This window comes from Lottia gigantea (assembly GCF_000327385.1).
Source record: "Lottia gigantea unplaced genomic scaffold LOTGIsca_182, whole genome shotgun sequence".
Taxonomy (NCBI): domain Eukaryota; kingdom Metazoa; phylum Mollusca; class Gastropoda; family Lottiidae; genus Lottia; species Lottia gigantea.
In genome coordinates, this window is record NW_008708330.1 from 1 (window position 1) to 1,055 (window position 1,055).

Here is a 1,055-nt window from a genome sequence, read left to right on the forward strand (position 1 = left end):
CCTATTGGAGATGTAAAGCTGAAATTTGCACTGAAGGTACACGCCCATCTGAAGTTGCTGTGTTCCAATTTTCAGCTTCCTATCTTGAAAACTCTGCCAGTTCAGCACTTTTGGTCTCAAANCTTTTTCCCCACACCAAAAAATATGCGATTTTCTTCTTGAAAATTTGGGTGAAACTTCAAATGTCGATTTTCTCGAAAGTTTGACAAAAAATCGAATTTCGGTTTCTGAACAAAATAGATGGGGGACATGTTAAACTGTCGTTTGCAACAAAAATTATACCTCTAGGGTCAAAATTGGCCGAGTTATGGCCATTTTAGTGGAGGGGTGGGGTCTGAAACCAGCCTAATGCAGTCCAATGGCACTGGTAGGGGTGAAGGCCAAAACTTTGACAGGCTGCCGCTTGGAGCCTATTGGAGATAGAAAGTTGAAATTTGCACTGAAGGTACACACCCATCTGAAGTTGTTGTGTTCCAATTTTCAGCTTCCTATCTTGAAAACTCTGCCAGTTACAGCACTTTTGGTCTCAAACTTTTTCCCCAAACCAAAAAATATGCGATTCTCCTCTGGAAAATTTGGGTGAAACTTCAAATGTCGATTTTCTCGAAAGTTTGACAAAAAATCGAATTTCGGTTTCTGCACAAAATAGATGGGGGACATGTTAAACTGTCGTTTGCAACAAAAATTATACCTCTAGGGTCAAAATTGGCCGAGTTATGGCCATTTTAGTGGAGGGTGGGGTCTGAAACCAGCCTAATGCAGTAAAATGGCAGTGGTAGGGGTGAAGGCCAAAACTTTGACAGGCTGCCGCTCGGAGCCTATTGGAGATAGAAAGTTGAAATTTGCACTGAAGGTACCCACCCATCTGAAGTTGTTGTGTTCCAAATTTCAGCTTCCTATCTTGAAAACTCTGCCAGTTACAGCACTTTTGGTCTCAAACTTTTTCCCCAAACCAAAAAATATGCGATTTTCCTCTTGAAAATTCGGGTGAAACTTCAAAGTCGAATTTCCCGAAACTTTTTCCAAAATACGAATTTCTGTTTTCGACTGAAATG